Source organism: Podarcis bocagei (genome assembly GCF_964188305.1).
Source record: "Podarcis bocagei genome assembly, chromosome: 8".
In the NCBI taxonomy this organism is placed as follows: domain Eukaryota; kingdom Metazoa; phylum Chordata; class Lepidosauria; order Squamata; family Lacertidae; genus Podarcis; species Podarcis bocagei.
In genome coordinates, this window is record NC_138133.1 from 20,712,652 (window position 1) to 20,736,796 (window position 24,145).

A 24,145-nucleotide genomic window follows, 5' to 3' on the forward strand; every position below is an offset into this window, starting at 1 on the left:
CAGCACATCAACAGGTTACATCTTTTCTTTATTACCCACCTAATCTCGCCAGCTTGGCTACAATCCAGCCAAAGTAAAGCACTTCTCGGACCCATTATCTCAGGGGAAGAGTTAGTCTGGCCTCTTTATACCAGAAGGATCTTAAAGTGCTTCCTGCCTATAAAGTCTAATGATTAGATACAGGGGTACCAACTTGAATAAAATATTGGGGGATCCAGGTAAGCCCCATCCCACATAACTGATCCCGTGATGTGGTGCACGCACAACATTTGAATGACAATGCCTATCAACTGGGGAGTGGGGCTCAAATATTTTAGAGGAGGTGAAGACCCGTTGGCCCCTAGGAGTTGGCCCCTATGATTAGGTAAGTTCACTAGCTGGTGAGTTAACATGGGAACTTAGACATACAAAGCATGTATTTTATCATCAAGCCATGGAACCACACAGTTTCATCACAACAAACAAATGCAGCTCAGAAAAAAACAACAACACTTGGAAATGCATTGTAATTGATTGTGGCAGAAGCCTTGGGCTATACACACAGGAGACATGCAACCATTTGACAAAATAAATAGTAAGTAGTTCCAAAACTAGCAGCCTCAGAAGTCTGCAGGTTGGCCTTTTTAGTAGCTGGAAGAACTTGTAATTCTTTTGACTCAGACACCATATGCAAGGCTTCCTGTAACACTGGGGCCCTTCCTGTGACACTGGCAAGATTTACTTGACAGCCCACTGGCCCTGAAAAAAGAGAAGTTTCATTTTTGACAATGGTGGACAATGCAAAGATGCAGAATAAGCTGTGCTTCCTTCTAACATCGTAGCTTTCTTGCCCAATAGGTATCAGTCCACCCGACATGTGTCATTCTTTGGTTGCAGTGGGAGCAGCAGCCAGAGAAGTCTCCAGGCTATTGGAAACTATATGGCTAGGAAAGGAGGGCTGGAAAATCAAATTGTTCAGAAGATAGAGAGGAAGGACAAAGAGGGGATATGAAGGAGGTGAAGTGGGAGAGGAAATGAGTTAGAGAAGAGGTAGTCAATGTGGTGCCATCCAGATGATGGTCAGCTGTGGTTGTTGTTTAGTCGTTTAGTCGTGTCCGACTCTTCGTGACCCCATGAACCAGAGCACGCCAGGCACTTCTGTCTTCCACTGCCTCCCGCAGTTTGGTCAAACTCATGCTGGTAGCTTTGCGAACACTAACCAACCATCTCGTCCTCTGTCATCCCCTTCTCCTTGTGCCCTCCATCTTTCCCAACATCAGGGTCTTTTCCAGGGAGTCTTCTCTTCTCATGAGGTGGCCAAAGTATTGGAGTCTCAGCTTCAGGATCTGTCCTTCCAGTGAGCACTCAGGGCTGATTTCCTTAAGAATGGATAGGTTTGATCTTCTTGCAGTACATGGGACTCTCAAGAGTCTCCTCCAGCACCATAATTCAAAAGCATCAATTCTTCGGTGATCAGCCTTCTTTGTGGTACCATAAAGATGGTCAGCTACAGTTCCAATAATCCATGAACATTGTCTCTGCTAGCTGGGGTTGATGGGAATTTCAGTCCAGCACTGGACATCACATTGGCTAGAGAGAAGGGCATCACATTGGCTAGAGAGAAGGGATCTGTATTGTCAAGAGCTAAGGTACCATTATTTCAGGGGTGGAAACTTGTGGCCCTCCAGATGAATGCCAACTGCTATCAGCTCCAGCCAAGATATCCCCCATCCAATGATAAGGGTTGTAGCTCCATAACTCCTGTGGAATTGAGGGTCCCCCATCCCTGAAGTATTGCTTTCAAATATTGCTTTGGCAGCAGGCCTCTAGATCTAACTGAATTTCAGAGCAAAACAAGAGGGACGCCAAACGATGTGCCATGGGAGACACACACTGTTCCAGCAGTGTTTTATTTATAAGCCAAAGGAAAGGTTACCGGTATTTTTTAATTAATTCCTCACTCTTTTAGAACCACCATAGTCCAAGTTTGCTTTCTGTGCCTTCCCATCCCTGACTTTCTCCTCCTACTGCTCTACCATTTCTTGGCTCCTGTTCGACTTCTTCCCCAGTTCTGCACATTTAATTATCAGCAGGACTGATGGGGTTTTACAAATAGTATCTTTCTTGACAGTGCTCCATATCTTCTTGGGTCAGTCAGGTCACTCCTAATTCATTGCTGGCTTTAAAAAAAGAAGAAGAAATGATTTACTTGTCTCCAGCTGAAAGCTTTCTAGAAATCTAATCAAAAGGCCACAGTCTCAAGAGCTTCATATGATGCTGTAGCTTTAAAATCCCAAACTCCCTTTCCAATAGGCTAACTAAAGTGAGCCATATAAATGCTGTGTAACTGTATTTAGGCTGGGTCTTATTGCTCTTGGTCCACATAATATCTGCTAAAGTGCTTTCAGCAGAGGCGAGTTGAAAAATCATAGCAATTTCTAAATTTAGGAACCAAAGAAATTTTTGAAATTTCTCTGCATTAGAAGAGGGGTTTCCTCTTCATTAGAAATTGTGAATTGCCAGTAGTATGTGCCTATAGTTTGTTGTAGTCTATAGTTTGTTGTAGTCTATAGTTTGTTGTAGCCTATAGTTTGTTGTAGTCTATAGTTTGTTGTTTGAGGTTCATGTGTTGCATCAGCACCTATCATAGTTGGACAATTGTTGGGGACCAACTGAAATCGACACCAGCCTTCCCATCTTTAAAAAGTTCATTTTAAAAATAAATAAATGACCCAGAACTAAGTATGTCCCATCATTCCCAAAGGGATTTGCAGTAGGCGCACTCAGAGCACACAGTGGTAAGAATCCTAATCTTAATCCTAATAATCCTAATTTATTTATATGATGCCCCAGCCACTCTGGGCAGCGCCTAACAAACAACAACAACAACAACAACAACAACAACAGTAAAAACACAACACAACATCACACTAAAGACTTCCCTGAATGGGGCTGCCTTCAAATGTCTTTTAAAAACCAAACAAACTGTTTATCTGGTTGGCATCTGCTGGGAGGACGTTCCACAGGGTGGGTGCAACTACTGAAAAGGCCCTCTGCCTGGTTCCCAGCAACTTCACCTCTCACAATAAGGGAACTATCAGAAAGCCCTCAGAGCTGAATCTCAGTGTCCGGGCTGGATGATGGAGGTGGAGATGCTCCACTTTTGAGAAATGGAGGCAGCACACAACTCTCGGAAGTGAATCCATAATCCAATCTGCTTCATGAGCTGCCCAGAACAAATCAGGCAAATATGCTTTGGAGTCTGATTTTGACAAACTCTTCCCCCATTCCTGGGCCTGTGGCGATCACACAGGGTCCCCGGACGTTTCACCATCTATTGATCCCTGTGCCACCACTTTATTTCTCGCTGCCACCACCCAGGTCCTACCTGGTACAATACTGAGTCCAGTCAGGGTTAAATTGGAACATAAACTTCTGTTTATTTATTGCAGTTTAACAAGCATGTGGTTTCATAAACGGTATCGGTCAATTACAATCATAGGGTGCCTATCCAGACTTATAACTTCCCTACCTGCTCTCACTCACTAAACCACCTCTCAGATATTTACTTGTCTTCCTAGCTCCTAACTGTTCCTGACTCAGCTTATTTCGCTACACTAACTCAACCTACCCACAGACTCTATTCCAATTCATACCCACTCCAACCAACCAACCAACTCCCAACGAACTCCTCCCTTGGCCCCTCCCAGAGCTGGTTTTATAGTCCCTCTGACTCCACCCCCCGCGTCCTGATTGGGTAACCTGTTTAACTATTTCACCTCCAGCACTCTCATATGTTAACGTCACAGGCCCACTGAAGGTTCCTCACAGTGGTAGATTTAGGGCAGTACAAGCAATGTGTTCATACCAGATCCAAACTTTGCTCAGCAGTAGGGCTTCTGTTTTTCTGCCTAATCCTGCTAGAGGGAAAACTAGCCTTTAAAACAGTCTTCTATGCTGGGTTGCTCTGTCACATGACTGAGCTGAACAGGCTTAGGATTCAGCCTAAGTTCACCTTCTCTGGTCCAGCCATGGTCCTGGAATGCCTTTTTTTTTCATACTTACATTGACCTTGACCAGCTGAGCCCCAGTTAAGACAGGATGAGCAAGTTATGCCAGGGCTGCCATTTTCCCAGACATTACCGGGATTTCAAAGGTGATTTTTTTTGTTAAAAAAATGCTTTTTGAAATATGGCAACCCTAAGTTATGTCTGTGTATCTTTGGCAAGCTGAGAATCAGCCATCTGAGCTCTAGATCTACTGTATCTTAAGCTCTCATCCTTTCAAATCTTGCCATAGGATTTCCCCATATTGGATTGAATTTTATTAGTAAGCTGTGGAATGTTTATATATTGCACTCTGTTTGTATATTTTGTCTGTTTTTATTTATGCTCATGAATAATCGGCTTGAATTTAGAAGAAGGAGCATGCAAAATACATAAATAATAAGCAAGATGCTCCTTCCAGGAGTATTATGGGATTGCTGTCATTTTTAAAAAAAGAAAAACAATGCTATCTTGCACTTAATAGGAAACAATCTGTTCTGATTAAACTTTAAAATGATCACAGAGCACAATATGTCATCAGGCAATTCAAATTGAAGCCATTTTAAAATCACCATGGCAATTAGATTCTTGCAGCCTCCAATACCACTCTTTTAAGTAGGAGGTCACTCAGAGCTTCCACTGTAAGCCTTGGTTTTTGCGCTTTATTATTCAATTGTTAAAGGTGGGGAGGAGTGTATCTGTGGAACTGACACAGTAGGTTACACTCCGAGTCCTTGATTAATCTTTTAATGAGTTATAAAGGAAGACTGCCTGATTCTGATTGCACAAGGAGATATAGTGTGCAGAGTTCATTCACCTTGCATTATTACAACTTAAGAGAGACAGGCTTCCAAAGGCATAATGGAAGCATTTGCCAATAGTATTTCATAGTAAAATATAAGTACCTATATCAATAGACCAGTGAGGCTGGACAATAGTTCTCAAAATGAGCATAACAGATTCATGGGGTATGTAATGAGAGATAGTAGAAATAAATGGGGAGCACAATAGGAAATAAAACTTTGGGATCAGAATACTTGTGTAGAGGGAGCAGGGAATGCACCCACCTTGGACTGTCTCACTTCCAATAAGATCCTACACTGAGTATGATGAGATTTACTCCTATTTATTTAGTTCATTCATAATTTGTCCTTCTTCAATCATAGAATTCATGGTAGCATACATGTATTTCCCTAGGAGTCTGCCATCCAGGCAGGGACCAGATCAAGACCTGCTAGCTTCAGCAAGGTTACACCATTGTGTGTCTTCTGTTAAGTTGAGGGTGAACATATCAGACGACACAGTGATTCTTCAGACAGCTCTTGTTTGTTCACAGGCCAGAACAGAACTGAACTGAAGCGTTCAGCCAACCAGCTTATATAGAGCTCCACTACAAAGCAACAGTAACAACTTTCTGTAACTATCCAATCACTGAACGTCACTTTCAATTCCTTATTTGCATATGTGGACCTGAGTGAAAACTATCTACAGTTTCCCTCTGCTGGCCCAGGGTGAGAACTTCAGTACATAACACTTTCAGACCATGCTCTGAGACCAACAGTTTTGTTTAGTATTGTAGCTTAATTATCTACAAATTGGGTGCAAAGCTAGCCCCATGATGTTGCAAAGGGCAATACAACCATGACACCTAAAGGCAGTGCCAATTTCTACTGGCAACCCCCCATATGCAGGGGGAGGTATAATAACCTCCCTCTGGGCTGCAGCAGAGTAGCAGCAGGTAGCAGACTGTTCAGATATGTGGCATTCTGAATTTCTTTATTATTTACAGTGAATTAAAACAAACAAACATGGCTAGTGTGAGCTGAGTGTCTCACACATATCTTCTTTGTCTGAGAGCGGAGAGAAAGAAAACAAAGAGCGGAAGTTACAGAACTTCACTGAGAGAGTCAGTGTGGTGTAGTGGTTAAGAGCGGTGGACTCGTAATCTGGTGAACCGGGTTTGATTCCCCACTCTTCCACATGCAGCTCCTGGGTGACCTTGGGCTAGTCACACTTCTCTGAAGCCTCTCAGCCTCACTCACCTCACAGAGTGTTTGTTGTGGGGGAGGAAGGGAAAGGAGATTGTTAGCAGCTTTGAGACTCCTTAGGGTAGTGATAAAGCGGGATATCAAATCCAAACTCCTCCACCTCCTCCTCCTCTTCCTCTTCCCAGACATAACAGTAAACATAGATATCATGTTACATCAGCAATGGGAGAATGAAAATACTGGCACTTTCATCTTGAGCTTCCAATGACTTTTGAGTCTGCTCAAAAGACACTAAGGGCTTAGGTTGCAACCAAGGCCTAACCATGTGTGTAAAACTGTTTCCCCAACATTACAGGAAGGAAGGTCCATAGGAAAGCCATAGTTATGGGACTACCAAACAATCTTGCAGGATTGGGCTACAGCCAAAGCAAATAAATTCTCTATATATTCATAAAAGGCATTTTACTGTCTCCAATGGAGACAAGCAGTCTGCTAAGATACAAAAGGACATTTGCTCTCAAGAAAATCAATAAAGCTCACTTTTTTCAGTTGACATGAACCACACTGAGTGATATCTGAGTTCATTAAAAGACCTGGTCCGCAAGGGACTGTTTCCTCTAATAGACAATCTCATGTTCATTGTGTTTTTACTTTAAAAGAAAATTCAGCTCCCTGAAGCTTATTTTATTCCTCGCTGAGCTTTTTCCCTGGCCTAGACACTAGGCAATCACACATACACCCTCTACCTCCATCCTACCACAGAGATCAAACTCTAACACCAACATGGAGAGGTCATGTCCTTATTTGCAGGGAGTAGCCCACGCAGTTAACAGCAGAACATCTTGAATCAGAGCTGATTTCTTCATGATGGTCAATGTAATGTAGGGTCATAAGTTCAGGGCTTGGGTGAGAGACCTGAACAGCAAAAGAGCAGGAACAAATAACAACATTAATTAAAGCCAACATATAGGATGTTAGGGAAACGGGGAGTCTTATGCCAAAGACTAACCTCTGAGTGTAAGACAGGCACATGAAGCTAAGCGAGAAGTGTACTTATAAAGACACATTAGTGCTTTATTTTTAAGAGGGAAGCGGGTGGCACTGTGATCTAAACCACTGAGCCTCCTGCGCTTACAGATCAGAAGGTTGGCAGTTCGAATCCACGCAATGGGGTGAGATCCCATTGCTCTGTCACAGCTTCTGCCAACCTAGCAGTTCGAAAACAGATAAATAGGTACTGCTGCATGAGGAAGGTAAACAGTGTTTTCATGCTCTCTGGCTTCTGTCATGGTGTTCCATTGCACCAGAAGCAGTTTAGTCATGCTGGCCACATGAACCAGAAAGCTGTCTGTGGACAAATGCCTGCTCCCTTGGCCAGAAAGTGAGATGAGTGCCGCAACCCCAAAGTTGCCTTTGACTGGACTTAACCATCCATGGGTCCTTTATCTTTACCTTTACCTATCTAGTGAAGGAGAGACTCCATTTTATATGAAGCAATGTGACTCTGTTTTGGAATTCACTGTGAACACTGCTAATGTTGAATAAAGTGTTGGAGTGCTTCTTCTCTGCTTGAAAGAGAGCAAAGTTGCAGGATAGGGTAAAGGTGGAAATCTCTCATAGGAGCTCCAAGGCATGGCCTGAGATACAGAAGGCTGAAAGTGCTGAGCTCTGGAAAGGGAGGAAAATACATTTGTTTGGAAGAGACTGTAAGCCCATGCTGAGAGAAGCATGTGACTGTAAATATTATGCAAGGAAAGCTTTTGAATGTTAAAGCCGGGGCATTAATTTCCAAAAAAGGGTGTTGGGTTTTTTTATACATGATTTGAGCTTCTTAGTTGTGATTTCTCTGCTCTTACTTCAACAGATCAATGGTCTGACAGGCATGAGACAAACATACTTCTGTTTGTCTCATGCCTAGAAAGCATGGGTCTAAAGGGTTTTCTCCTGCCTCTTTAGCATAAAACTAGAATAGCAAACCTGATTTTCTGAAAGGTCCAGATAGTTACAGAAGCAGGCAGGCAGAGAACACTCTTCTGCTTCAGGGCATCAAAACCTGAAGCAGATTTGATGAGGAAAGAATATGCAACACTGTTGCACATTTGTATTGTCATTTCCTAAGCTTTCTTTTTCTTTTTCTTTTTTTCCTTTTTTTTTGCATATTGTCAGCAGTAGAATTAATGTAGACATCTCAAGAATAATCAGAATGCATTGCTTTGGAGCATAAAATCTACAAAATGCAGATCATAAGGGCCGAAGCACTCCATAAGATCCAAGTGACAGGGGGAGAAATGTATACCAAGTGTTCTTTGAGTTCTAATTTATCTCCTCAGTTCTGAAAGGAAAGCACTCTCTATACACACAACCCATATTCAGCATCCTCTTGAAGCAATTATTGCTAAGATGCTTACCATTTTAACACTCATTTGTAGTAGTGTTTCTAATTATTCTATTTTGCTGGCTTCAGCTCCTGCACAAAATCTGTCCCATCATCCTATTTACTAAATTCTTCATGCCACTAATGATCTTTTTTTCTTAGTCTCTTTACAGTTTGGCTTAATCACACTGGCTTCTCTTGTGCTGTTTTAATGCTTACATTTTACTGATCGGCAAATCTCATTCTTCATGCATCATATCCTTGATAAGTAATTTCTTTTTCTATGGGAATCCTCCATTTATATAATGGACTCAAAATATATAGACATTTGCCTATGCTTAAGATGCAAAGTTCCCCTACAATATGAAAATTTGCTGCAGCAGCAAACAAGAGCTTTATACATAGTGTACCAAGGAATATACAAACTGTGATGTGGCATTGGCACTGCATGTAGCCATGAAGGTCAGATTGAGGGTGCTCAAAAAGTACTATTCACGTTTAATGCATAAATTTGCATCTTTTCTTAAATAGACCAGCCTTCCCTCATCTGGTGCCTTCCAAATGCCTTGAACCACAACTCCCACTCTCCCTGATCATTCACCATGATGGCTGGGACTCATAAGAGTTGTAGTCCCAAACATTAGGAGGTCATTCATTTGGAGAAGGCTGGCTTAAACCATCCAATATATATTTTGCATGGAAGGCAGAGGAGATCACATGCAGAGCATAAAGAAGATTGCAGGTTCGACTTCTGGTGCCGCCGCCATGGCGAACTGCCGATCCCATGGTAGAAGATGCCAGCCATGCAGTCAACTGAGGATAATTTGGGAGTAAAAACAAAAACCAAAAAAGAAAATTGTCCAGTAGCACCTTAGAGAGCAACTAAGCTTGTTCTGGGTATAAGCTTTCTTGTGCATGCACACTTCTTCAGACACACGGAAACAGAAGTCACCAGATCCTTATGTATAGTGGGAGGGTGGGGTGGGGTTTTTCACAGAAGGGTAGTGGGAGATGGGTGATTGACTCAGTGGGTATGGGAAACCTGTTGATAACTGTAAACAACTGCAATTAGCCCTACAAGAAAAAGGAAGTGATAGTATGCATATACCCAGAACAAACTTAGTTGGTCTCTAAGGTGCTACTGGACAATTTTCTTATGTTTTTATTTATTTCAACTGCGTCAGACCAACATGGCTACATACCTGAATTTGGGAGTGATTATCCTTGCAAGCCCCCTTTGAGTGTTGGGGGGGGGAGAGCTTTCTCTTGCAGATTGTCCAATAACTGCTTCTCTCTTATGGAATGCAGAGACGGGGACACAGAGGGCACAGCACTGCACTTATTGGAAACTCCCCAATGTGGTCACCATGAGTGGCGGTATCTCTGTTTCTTTTAAAATGTATCTGAATTTGATCTTAAGAAAAATACGTGTTTTGGAAGAAAGAGAAAGATAACCTGCGAAATGAATCAGTCACTGAGTGCCAAGGTCTTGATCTGGAGAGGACTCTCGTCATCGTAACTGGAATGCTACGTAAGTGAATGGAGCCTTTGTTTTACTTATACATTATTTTTGCTGTGCTATAAATCGGCAATTGAAAAAGAGTCAATTATTAACAGAAGGAAATCACCAATGGATTACAATTATATATAGAATGCAAGAGGAATTCAACAATAACTTATCGTTTTTCTATATGGAGTGCTTGAAAGAATAGACTGTGCAAAATACTGTGATGATTTGTAACATTGACAACTAAAGAGAGCTCTAGTTCTGAATTATGATGGTTTTGGTGAGACACCAGCTCGTAAGAAGAAACAAGGATATAAACACTGAAAGTAAGTCAGAAGTTGCAGCCGGACTTCTTTCTGCTTTTGGTTTCAGAGAGGCAAAAGGGAGCTGTCACACACCTAGAAATGAGCTTTTGAAGGAGGGGCCAATGTTGAAGAAGATTGAGTGATTACAACATGAAGGAAATGAAGAAGGTAAATATTTCACACAGCTACAGGATATAAATTCCCTCTGCACGTTAATCAATTTGGATTTATTAAATACGATCAGAAGTCATCACATCAGTGGCTGCTAGAACAAAGCATTAAGATCGGAATTGTGGAACTTGGACTAATTAAGAGAACTGGCGCAGAATCAAGGAATAACATCAGCTCCTGATAGCCGGAACATGGGAAGTCATAAAAAAATGTTTAATTCGGAACTGTTTCATTGGCTCTTTTGATTGTATTGTGATTTGGCATGATTTGGCATTGCATTAATGTGGCCTTCATTGGATTGTTATTAATGAAAATAACAATTTCCAGGTTCAATCTCTGATATCCCTACCTAAGAGCATCAGGTACCTGGTGAAAAAGCTCTGCCCAAGACTCTGGAGAGCTGCTGCAACTCAAAGTAGACAATACAGTGGTACCTCAGGTTACATACACTTCAGGTTACATACGCTTCAGGTTACAGACTCAGCTAACCCAGAAATAGTACCTTGGGTTAAGAACTTTGCTTCAGGATGGGAACAGAAATCGTGCTCCGGTGGCGCGGCAGCATTAGCTAAAGTGGTGCTTCAGGTTAAGAACAGTTTCAGGTTAAGAACGGACCTCCGGAATGAATTAAGTATTTAACCCAAGGTACCACTGTACTATGGTAGATGGACCAAGACTCTAACCCAGTATAAGGTAGCTTCCTATGGACTGTTAATGGAGAAAAAACTTCAACGTTCTGTCATGTTATGGCCATGCCCATATGGCAACATTCTGATGGGCCGTTTCAATGTGGCAGTTTTCAGCTTGGAGGAAAGGAAGTACTTCCCCCCGCAGTTCATAAAGATTGCCCTACTGGTCAAAGTAGGAGTCCCAGGCCATTCCCCGAGAAACTGTTTACATTGCTACACGCCACCTCAATCTCCATGTGGCACGAGATTCCAGGGGTACAAGGCATGTTTACCAAGGACTGTATTCCCTTTTGGACAATGAGGTACAGCAAAGTCTGTGGTGTCTTTATGATATGTGGCTTATTTACAGATATATACAACCTGAATCCAATGGAGGGATCTCCAGGATTAAATTCCAAGAGGTTCTGGCTTCTCCCATAGGCACAGCTTTGCCTTCAAAACAGACAGCAGCATTTTCTGATCCTGCTTCTTCCTTAGTTTACATTTTGCTGTTCTCTCTTCAGCTCACTGCTTAGTAACTCTGTTGCTTAACTCCTAGTTGGCATTCTAAACTTCCCCTAAAATATTGCCATTTATTGTTGTTTTCTTGGAAAAAAAAATATTAAAGATTTTCTTGTGTTAGAAAAATTAATGGATTGTCTCTTCTTTCAGGTCATACTTGTCTACAGATCAGTTACTTTCTATGTAAAACAACACTGTTGTATACAGTGTTACCCTCGTTCTTGTTTAAATCCCATAAAACTATTAAATAAAGGGCCTAAAATTACTTTGCCAAATCACAGGGTTTTTTAGTTGAATTTAGAATTACAATTATATGGTCAAAAGCCTGCCCTCTTCTCCACTGCAGTTCAGGTAATGAAAGTGTATTTTATTTTTTAAAGGATTGCTTGTACACAATACTGCTGCAGTAACATTTCTATAACTCCCCAGGAATATCCTTACCTTACAGATCAATGAGATAGTGTGGGAAACTGTCCAAAATTTGTTCTCAGCATAGGAAAGAAAAAACAACAGCACATGGGAAAGCCTTGATTCTAAAACAGTTAAATTGGTTTCTGTGTTTTAGAGTCCTGCAACATTTAGCACTCCATTATCTTAGCTCCTGTATATATGAATACTTATCTGAGCTTCTTCTATGATCAAATACAAGTTCAAGAGTCCAGTGATGCCAGTTCAGGAGCAAAAAGAAAAGTAGAAAAAGAATTAATGAAGTAAATCTCACATTTCTTTCTTTTTTAATGTTACCCCATAGTCACCCCTAAAGATTTCCTGTACTTTCTTTTCTGGGAATGGGGTGAAGAGTGTTTTTGAATGACATTGGAACTTCCATTAATTCATGTTAATGGCTTTCTGCAGCAAATGTTAAAAGCAAGGTCACTGATACAATAGCTTAAGTTGAAGGACACCATTCACATAATTCTCTTTTTAAAATACTCTTCACCAAACACATCCTGCATTAATTATGCTACAGGATACTTTAAGTTGAACTTTCTAATGTGCATTTGTCATCCCTGCTATATATGATGGCTGATCTGCCACGTTGCTAATTTTGAAAATTATCTATTCCACAGTGGCCTGATATAGTTCAGCTAAAGCATTGTGTTCATTTATTTTTCAATACGTTTTTCTAAACAATGGGTTTAAGCAAGGCAGGTCCAGCTGCTAGATCAAACCCAGTTCCTAGCAGAAATCATCTTATCATTTGATCTTTTAACACAGGGCGATTCACAGCTGAATAGGAATAATTGTAATAATCAACTCTGTTGAAAAGCATTGTATTTTGAGTGGATACAAAAGACAATAGATGGTGATGATTGCTTTGTAATAACGTATTCACACATGCTAAACATCATGGGATGAAATTTTGTTTGGTTTGGATTTTAATGCGAACCTACCCAATTCACCTCCTGGCAAATAGAAGGGGAAGAAATGGAGGCAGTGAGAGATTTTACTTTCTTGGGCTCCATGATCACTGCAGATGGTGACAGCAGTCACAAAATTAAAAGACACCTGCTTCTTGGGAGAAAAGCAATGACAAACCTAGACAGCATCTTAAAAAGCAGAGACATCACCTTGCCAACAAAGGTCCATATAGTTAAAGCTATGATTTTCATAGAAGAAGATCAAACCTATCCATTCTAAACGAAATCTGCCCGTAGTGCTCACTGGAAGGATAGATCCTGAAGCTGAGGCTCCAATACTTTGGCCACCTCATGAGAAGAGACGTCTCCCTGATGTTGGGAAAGATGGAGGGCACAAGGAGAAGGGGACGACAGAGAACGAGATGGTTGGACAGTGTTCTCGAAGCTACTAACATGAGTTTGACCAAACTGCGGGAGGCAGTGGAAGACAGGCGCGCCTATTGTACTCTGGTCCATGGGGTCACGAAGAGTCAAACCCAACTAAACGACTAAACAACAAACAACAACAACCCAATTCACACTTCCCAAAACAATATGCAAACTGAAACACAATTTGGGCTGCAGATTTTTGCAATGTGTACAAAAATGCATATATTAGGGGAACTAACATAAAATCCATTTTATTAGGGAAACGACTTTCAAAAAAGTGTACATGAGGCAAAATTGCATACAAAATACGTACATCGGGAGAAATTTTCACAAAAATACTGGTGACACTTTTTATTTAAAAACAAATAAAACAAACTGATGCAGAGATGTGGAGACTTGAGCTGAAGATTGGGGGGAGAGAGAGAGAAATCGAATATGACAGATGTGTCCAGCCCTATCATGAACTGACCATTGTTTCCAACATTTAGTTGTCATTTAGCTATCCCAGGCTTGTGGCCCACAAAATCCAAATAATCCCCACAGAGAGCCAGATTTCCCTGAGTAGCAGGGACTGGCTATTAAACAACTTTTGATCTACAGTGTTGCAATGTCCTTAGATCAGAAGGTAGCCAATGTGGTGCCTTGTGGATGTTGTGGACTCCAACTCCCATCAGCTCCAACCAGCACTGGAATGGTCAGGGTTGCAGCAGTTGCCATTCACAACGTCTGGAGGGCACCTATTGACTAACCCTACCTTAGACTATGCATGGGCTCAAATTACGAGACACCAGATGCTGAATAGGACAGGGATGACGTACCTTTGTAAAGAAGAAGGAATTTAAGCAGATACGATTTGCCCTGAAAGAAGCAGCTTCTGAAGTTTCCTGATGTAAACAAATATCAAAGGCACCAGAGCCTTTGTTTTTGACCCTAGGCACTCTGCCATGGTCAATTTTTCATCAATGCCCATTTTTGCTTTCTTATTTGAGCAGCAAAACCAGGAAATCTACATAGCCACTGATGGATCACTATACGCGAGTAATGAGCTGCATAATTTTGCAGCCCAATTTCAGGGTGTGTTTTCTCTATGAAAGTTGAAGATGATTATAAACAAATATTAATCTGTAATCCTATACATCCTTACCTGCAAATAACTCCCACAAAGGCAGGCGGCTTATTTCTGAGTAGGATCATGCAGTTAGTATCTTACAACCCAATACTATTCATATTTACTCAGAAATAAGTCTCATTAGGTTCAACAGAGCATGTTCTCAAGCATGTGTGCATCATCCTACAATCTTAAAGCAACTGTGGCTATTTGGAAGCTAACAGGTCCATGTTGCTTTAGAGGACATTAACAGATTCCTACTGATGCAGAAAATTCATTTACCTATAACTCACATATTGTCTAGTGTCTATAGCAGTGGCGTAGCGTGGGTTGTCAGCACCCGGGGCAAGGCAAGAAATTTGCGCCCCCTAACCCGTGGATTTTGCGCCCCCTAACCCGTGGAGCGCGGCCCCCCAGATGTTGCGCCCGGTGTGGCCGGCCCAGCCTGCACCCCCCACGCTACACCACTGTAGCACAGAACACCATCCCTAATCCTGCAATTGCAAAAAGTTCTGCAACACAGCACAACAGACCGTGCAAAAGGATCGTTGTTGATGCTTTTATTAAAAAAAATGTAAACAACAGCCATCTTTATTTACACTATGAGCTAACTGTCTGAGATGGGTAAAACCAATCCCAAAGGGCCCTTACAAACAGTAGATTATGCTACATTTTCCTTGTTTAAATCCACAATGTTTTGGTTTTTTTAAATGCACTCTACCTCCCCACCCTTATACCCTTTCCACCCAAGACGTACACCTGATGCCTTTGTCACACATTACATGCACCCAACCCCTTCCCTGCAGTCAGCTAGATTTCCCTCGCAATAAACGTGGGTGGGTAGGTACCGGAGAAGGGAAACCTGAAAAGAGAAAGTGGCTGCTTTCCTGCATTATGCCTCAGGGTCTTACTGCCCACCCTGCTCTGTTTCGTTGCTGTGTTTGCTCAAACGGAACAAAGAGCAGGGAAAGCCCCTCCCCTCCAGGGAGAGAGAGAGAGAGAGAGAGAGAGAGAGAGAGAGAGGCGCCCTCCACCAGTTGTCGAGCTTGGGCAACGGCTGTGCGGCCGACGGCGAGGCGCTAAGGCGCCGGCTCCCCAGGCTGCAGCGCTTGGCCAGGCGCTGTGCTTGCATGCCTGGCCGCGCCCAGCTCGCCTCAGCGCAGCGGAAAACAGAAGCAGTGGCGGAGACGACGAACCCCCACCCCAACCAAGCCTCGATTGCTTGTCCCTTCCCTCTGGGCTCGCGCCCCCCCAAGTGTTGCGCCCGGTGCGGCTGGCACCCCTGGCACCCCCCACGCTACGCCACTGGTCTATAGGCAACAAGCCAACCTTCAGCATAAAGTAATTGTTTGTCAGTTGTATCAAAAAGAGGATAAAGTCTTATAGAAGCTGTGCAGAAGATCAAGTCAGCGATGTTTCTCAGTGGTGTAACTTGTTGTGATAAATGTTTGTTATGGGATGCAATAGAGAAAGTAACTCATGAGTACTTCATAGTTGCAGACAATTGGTTTGTCTAATCTTACAGAAGCAGATTTAGGGGAGCACCACAACTATGATGTAGAATGGAAGATGAGAGGCAGGGTTGCCAAATTTTGGCACTGCACAGGATCTTGCTGAAATTTCAGGTCTGCCGCTGAATCCTGTCTTCGTAGAAAGCACTTTTGCAAGCCACCAAATATGGAACTGGTTCCTAACTATTTAGCATCTTTTAACACTGTTTTAATTATGAAACTCTATAAGCCATTCAGTAGATGCTCTAACAGCTGTGAAATATGATCTTATGTTCATGGAATCTCATTTTGCAAAGCTTCCAGACTGTACACAGCTGATCATTTTTAAGCCACTATGCTTGAGCTATCAAGGTTATGTTACTGTGCAATTTATTTAGCGTTGTTAAAGAATGCATGTGGCCAAATCATTAGGCAATTCATCAAGCATCTGCTGTTGCAGGGGAAATGAGACATGCTTTATAAATGTCAGTGCTTTGAGCAACATTTCTAAATGGAAATAGATGGTGGAAAATGATGGCTTTTAGTTTTGGGGAAGTAAATCGGATTCTGTATCCACCCAATTCTGAGAAAAAGAAATGACCACTGTGAATTTTTCTGTTTGTTTATGCCATCCCCCCCCCCAGTTGCCTCATGTAAAGAGCCCATAGGCAACATACAGTATGGTATAAAACATTAATTTATATGAATGCAGGTTTTATCAGCTGACAGTGTAAGGGTAGGAAACGCCAGCTTAACCAGACTGATACCGAACATATCCAGGTAGTTAATGGGAGTTACAGGATCACCAATCTGTTTTAAGTGGTTTTGTGTATGCATAGAAAAATAAAAGGTCTTTACAGGCATTAGTTATGTACAGTGAATATTTGTGAATTAGAATGAGCCAAAATGCCTCAGAAAATGATTTTCTGACTTTAAAAAAACAAACAAAACCTATTTCACCAAGCCCCTCCTGAATTGTTGGAGAATTTCCAAGAATTGAAAAGAATATTCAGTGATATGACCTTCTCCGTTTTACCACCTGTTTGTTTTCAGGCACAACTGTTCACTATATATTTTTCAAGATAGATTTCTTTTTGTTGAAGGAAGCTCCTTCCACTCGCCATCCTTTAGTCTATTGCTTCCCTCATCCAAAAACACAAACTAACAATAGAGTTCCATTCATCATCAAGTGAATTAAAAAAATTCAGAGGAGAATTTCGGAGATGAACTGTAGAAGCATTTCACCTCCGCCACCAAAGAAGCATAACCCATGACTTCCTTCAATAATTATATTGGGACGGAAACATCAGTACAACTGAAGCTCACCATTTTATTTGTGTGGGGTGTGTGAACTTCAACAATTGGTGGGATCTCAAAAACTAAATTCTTAGAAAATTCAGAAAATTCTTTTCTGAAAGTTTCTGCTGAGTGGGATAGCTTCATCCCTGTCCTTTAAAAAATATATGAATTGCCCCATGAATTATTCTTTCTTTATTTCATGTCAACAATTGTTCTGTTTTCCCATCCTTCTTTTATGTCTGCCTATGTTATGCAATTCCACCCCTTTTTAAAAGTCTTCTGATCCTTTGACCTTCTCTCATCCAGCATCTCATCCCACTCCTTTATTTTCTTTCTAAAGTTCTTGGCCAGATTCTTTTCAACCAATATTTTATACTTTCTTCTCTCTCTGTTATCTTATTGGTCTTTTCTGATTTGGTTCTCACACTTCTTTTTCTGAAGTGTTCTTGGGTCTTTGATGCTCCTCCTTTCTTTTCATGATTCCCTTGCTTTTTCAGGTACTGTTCTGCCATGGTTTCAATCATATCTCTCCTTTAAGAAATCTTTCTGTAGATCCCTTTCTTCATCTTTCTCCTTTGTACAGGAGTTCCTCAGTGATCAGTATTAAAACATCTTACACTTGGTCCCACAATAAGTGCATTTGATCTTCACCCCACTGCTGAGCCAATGAAGTACTATTCTACTGATGTTTCCCTCTCATAACTTGCCCAAATACCTGCTGATTTCTCTAAACTCATTGGACGAATGCCCTTTTTATTTTTTTCCAGACTTAATACTGCTAGCTTTGAGTCTTTCCTACTGCTTTTCATTCCTTTTGCAAAATCACTTTCTCTTGTTCTCGACAATGTGGTTGCTTTCTGTTCTCCAAGCAATAAATCTTGGAATTCTTTTTGATTTTTCTCTTTCATTTTCTCCCTATAGCCTGGCTCTTGCCAATTCTTCTCATTTTCAGTCAACATACCCAAAGTCTGCTTTTTCCTTTCTATGGTCAGTATCAATTCTTTAGTTCCTTCTCCAATTATTTTCTGCACTGATTATTCTAAGATTATTTTTGTTGGTTTTCCAGTTTCTACTTTTTCTCTCTTTGCCCCGTTCCAAATTACCTTGCTAGTTTGGCACCTTTTGCTGATCAAATGAGGAATTCTAACACATCTTGTATTAACCTGAAACTTTATGCCCTTAATTGCAAGTGCCCCCATTGTCTTATTCTTTCATATCTATCTTCTTCTCCTCTGTATGTTCCTCGTTGCATCTTTTAATCTACAGGCACCAGTCCTCCTGTTCAGCCTAAATTGCCCTCTGAATTGCACTTCTGCATACTTTTTGCTGATCAGCACCCTATCATAGAATTGCTTTGGAATGTGACATTCAACTCTCTTGTGTTTTCACATTTCAGTGCTTTCTTAAAACATCATTATTTCCCCCCCTGCTTTATTTTTTCCTCCTACGTTTTAATTTCTTTTGCTTTCATCCATAATCTAGGTAAGGCCTCTACAGCTCTTATCCTTTTGTATCCCCCTAGAAAAGTTAAGCTTGCTTTTGTTGTTTTGTAACAAACTGAATAAAAATGCAGTACACGGCTGATTAATTCCTAACACTTCTATGGCCTGCATGTTTGGGATGGAGGAAAAAAATTGGTTTGCTTCATATTTACTTATTTATTCAAAAGATTTCTATCATGCTTTTCCTTCAGGAAGGTGAAGGTGGCAGACATAGTTCTCATCCACTCTATTTCATCCTCACAACAACTATGTGAGGTAGGTTAGGCTGAGAGCGACTAACCCAGAGAGCCTCATGGCCAAGTGGGGATTTGAACCCAAGTCCTTTTTCAGCCTTCTAACCACTACTGCCAAATGTGACCCTACCCAAGTCACACTTCTCAAAACAGTATGCTAACCAAAGCAAATTGCAATAGTGAAAATAACATACAGGAATGCATTGTATTAGAGGAAACGGCTTACAAAAATCTGCATATTAGGCAAAAAAAGAGTATATATTAGCAAAATACACTATAACAACTCCCTTCCTATGGGATGCAATGAAAGCAGTCATTAGAGCATCTTGCACAAAAGAGAAAACATCTCTTAAAAAACAATCCTCAATAATTAGCAAAATAGAACAAGACCACGGCCCTCTCATCACGCTACAAACAAACAGGAGCTAAAAGAAACTTCTTAAACTTATAGAACAAAAAAGGAGGGAACTAGATTCCCTAGAAATCAACAAAACAATGCTCAACATTCTATACTCTGAACAATGCTTCTACGAGTATGGAGGGGAAAACTCCAGATGGTTAGCAAATAGGTGTAGGGGAAAAAAATCTCTCAAAAAAGAGAGAAAACATTGTATCACCAAAAAAGACGGCAACATAACATTCTCCCCGAAAGTAGAAGCAAACTGATGCAAAAATGTGGTGAATTGAACTTAAGCATGGAAAGATGAAAAACTGAAATCAACAGATTTGTCTATTCATAGTATCCATTTAATCTGCCATTGATGGTAGACTGCCTTCTATGGACAGCTGAGCTGGACTGCCAAGACACAAGCCTTAGTTTTCCACTGGAGTGGGCTATCCTATACTCCTTACATTCTAGAATCTGGAGAATTGAAGAAACTGGTGCCCAGTATGGGAGGGGGAGTGAAAGAATGCTGAGAGCTGACAGTTATAGGAGGAGGATGGCAGTTAACTAAACTTCCCTAAATTGCACCCAAGAGGAAACATAAAGACTTGCCTTATTTAAACATGGAAACTTTAAACCCTCCTACATGTGTCAAATGGTGTCAGAGTAACGGGCTGGGCATTTCCTTTGAATGCTTCTTAAATCCTTCATCTGACTGAAATAAGGAGAGAAGTTTTCCTGTGCCATCATTAACAAGTAAATCACCCTTCCCTGCTGCAGTTTCAGCAATCAATTCACACATGTTCAGGTTTAACAGCATCCCAGTTCTTCAAATGCCAAAATATCCAACTTCTTCCCTTGATTCAGTACTGTTCTTTCTGCCTCAATCATTAAAGGTAAAGGTAAAGACACCCGTGACAATTAAGTCCAGTCGCGAATAGGTTCCATCATTCCTTGCTCACTTATTAATCCCTCACCCCCAGCAGCTTTATACAATCAATTCTCCCTTCCTCCCCTAACATGTCTCCTACCTTTCCCATCATCTCTCAGTCAATTTAGCTTCCTCGGTCATCAACTTATTTAAATGTACTTGGTGCCCTGCTGAACCGAGGCCCTTATATCTTCTTCCTCTTACTTGAGTGTGACCAGGGTCTCCTTCCATTTCTGAAGGACAAAGAGAACCCAGCAAGACATCTCTTATGTCCAGCCTCAAGCTCCTGCTGACTCCATCTGAGCCTGGAGGTCTGCGGAGCATCCTTTATACATTTCTGTCCTCATAGAAACCGGAACCTAAACACTGTGACATAGGAAGCAGGATCGTTTTGTTCACTGCTAATGAAACCTGCCTCCTATGTCACAATGTTTGGGTTCCAGCTTACTGCAGTGAACTGCTTAGTAGTTTTGTTTGTTGGTAGGGGCAGTTGTCAAGACAACAAAAGGGTCTTACCTATGGAGACAGAACAAAACAAAACCAGTATAGCAAGTGAGTTCCATGATCACTGCAGATGGTGAAAGCAGTCACAAAATTAAAAGACACCTGCTTCTTGGGAGAAAAGCAATGACAAACCTAGACAGCATCTTAAAAAGCAGAGACATCACCTTGCCGACAAAGGTCCGTATAGTTAAAGCTATGGCTTTCCCAGTAGTGATGTATGAAAGTGAAAGCTGGACCATAAAGAAGGCTGATCGCCGAAGAATTGATGCTTTAGAATTATGGTGCTGGAGGAGACTCTTGAGAGTCCCATGGATTGCAAGAAGATCAAACCTATCAATTCTGAAGGAAATCAGCCGTGAGTGCTCACTGGAAGGACAGATCGTGAAGCTGAGGCTCCAATACTTGGGCCACCTCATGAGAAGAGAAGACTCCCTGGGGGAAAAAAACCTGATATTGGAAAAGATTGAGGGCACAAGGAGAAGGGGACGACAGAGGACCTGAAGGTTGGACAGTGTTCTCAAAGCTACTAACATGAGTTTGACCAAAGCTAACGGTTACATGATACAAAATGGGTCTTTACATCATTGTATATCTGTGCATATTTGAAAGCTAATAAGACTACAAAAAGTTGCTGGTGTATTCATGACATATACAAATCCAGAAGCTCTGGGAGTTTTCCTCCTCCCTAGTTTTTATAGCTAATGACTCTTTATAATGTAAGTGATCTTTGTATCATTTCAGAACATAAATTCTAAAATTTCACTGGATCTTCAACTGGTACATTTCTGATATTTCCCCCTCTCCCCGTGACATCTTCCATGTTGTGTAAGTCCCTAGTGCCCTTAAGTCCATTAATTTCCCTGCTCATCAGCAAAAACCATGTTGTTTTTGTCCAATAGTTTTGTGCCACAATAATAGTCTTAACATATTGATCCTGGGTAGAGTAGAGTTTTTATTCACTCTAAAGCCATTCATTCAGATTTTCTTGATCACATATCAAAGCTCTTCTTCTCTCATTCCAGTATTTGTATTATAAACAGTCCTCTGTATTTCTGTGTGTAACCATGTGCATGTGCACATTTCTGGAACTAAGGTCAAGATTTTGGCTTCAGCTTGATATACTGCCACTTACTTTCAAAGTTTTGCACATTTGCACAAAGGGCAAAACATAAATGTTGGAACCTGCAGGCCAGAAAGCTAATTAGCGGGTGTAACTTGGAGTAGGTAAATAGCAGGTAGGGTAGGGTTTCAGCAGGAGGCCGGTCCACTGTCCCTCAGACTTGGGGGGGGGGGAGCAGACTATATTTTGACAAAAATAATAGTGAACTATGCCCCACAAATAACCCAGAGATGCATTTTAAATAAAAACACACATTCTACATATGTAAAAGCACACTGATTCCGGGACTGTCCACAGGCCAGATTTAGAAGGCGATTGGGCCAGATCGGGCCCCCGGGCCTTAGTTTGCCTACCCAAGGGTTAACTTCAAATACACCACCATTGCTTCTTTGATACAGAACACCATTTTGAAAGCCACTTCTGTTTAAAGGGCCATCCAGAAAATGCTATAGCTATGTGTCTGTTACTGCTCCTTTGTCCCTCTCAGAGCAGCAGATTACTTCTATGGTGATATCCCTTTCCCCCCTTTCTTTTTTGCAGTTGTCATTTTTATCTTGTGCATCGGAAATTGGAGTGGGCTTTGCAATAACAGCTGTAGGAACACATTTGCCACTATTGTACATTGGCTTTCTGAATGCGTAATTGTTCATCCGATGTGTTGATACCTCTGAAGGAAACGGGCTTCACATTCAAACATTTCTTTAAATGGACTGTACTTCGTTAATGAAAGAGGCTTGGGGCTAAGCATGAATTAAATTAGATAAATCACTTCCTTCCTTCCCAGTCTTTCGTGTTGGCAAGCATTCTCAGTGTCCTGATATGACAGTGAATAATGTTACACAAGGCATTTTTCTCTCTCAAAGAGGAACACAAAATTCCTTTCAGGGTTTTTCTTACTAATACGTTTTGGGGAGGTGGGGCTACTTTTTTGACAGGAAAACTACAAGCACCTCCTGTGGTTTTTAGCAACCGACATTTAGGGCATACTGCCTCAATGGTAAAGGTACATAGCCACTTCCCCCCCCCACAACTTTTCAACATTACGTTTGAATAATTTTGTTTGGAATGGTATAATGAAGGTCTTTAAGAGTCGAGCTTGCTTGTGTATTCCTAAGCACCGAGCAGAAACAGGATGAGCATTGAACAAAGAGATTTCAACTTCAATGCTATATTATTATAATTACTGGAAACACAATTTGTAGGATATCTTTGAACTCAGACATGACGAAGAGAAAGAAAGACCTTAGTCACTTGTACTACCCCCCCCCCAAGAAGATGACCACAAATTAGGAAGCAGAGCTTCAAGGCCTAATGTAAATGTAGGACATCCAAAGATTGATAGAAGAAGAAGAAGAAGAAGAAGAAGAAGAAGAAGAAGAGGAGTTTGGATTTGATATCCCGCCTTTCACTCCCTTTAAGGAGTCTCAAAGCGGCTCACATTCTCCTTTCCCTTCCTCCCCCACAACAAACACTCTGTGAGGTGAGTGGGGCTGAGAGACTTCAAAGAAGTGTGACTGGCCCAAGGTCACCCAGCAGCTGCATGTGGAGGAGCGGAGACGCGAACCCGGTTCCCCAGATTACGAGACTACCGCTCTTAACCACTACACCACACTGTCTTCCCACTAATTTGGGTTTATTTATATGTGTGGGTTTGCAGTCTTTGAAGGAATAGCATGCCACATTTCTATTATTATTATTATTATTATTATTATTATTATTATTATTATTATTATTATTATATAACGTTATACCCAGAGGTCTAAGGGTGTTTTACATAGCAAACAAATATTCAGAATGTACAATAATAACTAAAGTTGTTCACACTAAACATCCCCAGACAAATATCAATGTTCCCATGCTTTGGTGTATTAAAATTTTTTAGATGAAAATATGTTAGACTTGGGACCTAGTGCATCTCCCAGCTCTAACAAAGATGGGGGGGCAATACAAAAAGGGCCACCCCCCACAACTCATTTAAAGGGAGCACTTGTAGAAGGATCTCTGAAGGTGAGCTGAGGGTTCAGGCAGGTTCATACCGTGTGAAACACTCCATGAGGCAATGGTGTCCCAAGCCATATAAAGTGTTATAAGTTTAAACCAGCATTTTGAATTTGTTCTGTAAATCAAAGGCATGATAAATGGACCAGAATGAGAGAGAGAGAGAGAGAGAGAGAGAGAGAGAGAGAGAGAGAGAGAGAGAGATCCCTTCTGGCTCCAGTTACA

General features: G+C 41.3%; 1 long non-coding RNA gene across 4 annotated transcripts; it reads right to left on the bottom strand.

Annotated features, from left to right (window-relative positions):
• Positions 1-1,208: 1,208 nt before the first annotated feature.
• On the bottom strand, positions 1,209-21,517 carry LOC308593947. Of its 4 annotated transcripts, none has more exons than XR_014011123.1 (4): positions 20,399-21,517; positions 11,420-12,192; positions 6,797-6,928; positions 1,209-2,155 (listed from the first exon to the last, which is right to left on the bottom strand). It is a non-coding gene; the product is annotated as an uncharacterized lncRNA (long non-coding RNA). The 4 variants fall into 4 exon arrangements; XR_014011124.1 differs by having other exon boundaries at positions 1,209-2,159; XR_014011126.1 differs by lacking the exon at positions 1,209-2,155 and having other exon boundaries at positions 6,800-6,928; positions 11,420-11,644; positions 12,002-12,192.
• Positions 21,518-24,145: the final 2,628 nt, after the last annotated feature.